We start from the raw sequence: 232 nt of genomic DNA, 5'->3' as shown, positions 1-232 counted from the left end.
TACTGTGCCCTGGGGCTTTCCAAAGGCACCCCGCATACCTGTCTGCAGCCTAGATTGGAGATAGCATGAGGTCAGACCTCAGTGTCCACTGGAAAGAGCTGTCTCCAAGGTCCCTTAGGGCAACCCATACAATCAACAGGCTGCATACACTACCAAGGAGGCTACTGTTTGCAGCCATGGCACACTGGGCCCCCATGGACAAAGAGCACAGTCGGCTTAATTGGCTGCAGAG

At 54.7% G+C, this 232-nt stretch overlaps 1 non-coding gene across 1 annotated transcript; it reads right to left on the bottom strand.

Annotated features, from left to right (window-relative positions):
- Positions 1-96: 96 nt before the first annotated feature.
- On the bottom strand, positions 97-230 carry LOC145719136 (small nucleolar RNA SNORA70). The gene has a single exon (XR_014142203.1). It is a non-coding gene; the product is annotated as a small nucleolar RNA SNORA70 (small nucleolar RNA).
- Between the last annotated feature and the right edge of the window lie 2 nt (positions 231-232).

This window comes from Leptonychotes weddellii, unplaced genomic scaffold, assembly GCF_054177405.1.
Source record: "Leptonychotes weddellii isolate Sample4059 unplaced genomic scaffold, ASM5417740v2 HiC_scaffold_314190, whole genome shotgun sequence".
In the NCBI taxonomy this organism is placed as follows: domain Eukaryota; kingdom Metazoa; phylum Chordata; class Mammalia; order Carnivora; family Phocidae; genus Leptonychotes; species Leptonychotes weddellii.
This window is presented reverse-complemented; position numbering and strand designations above follow the sequence as displayed.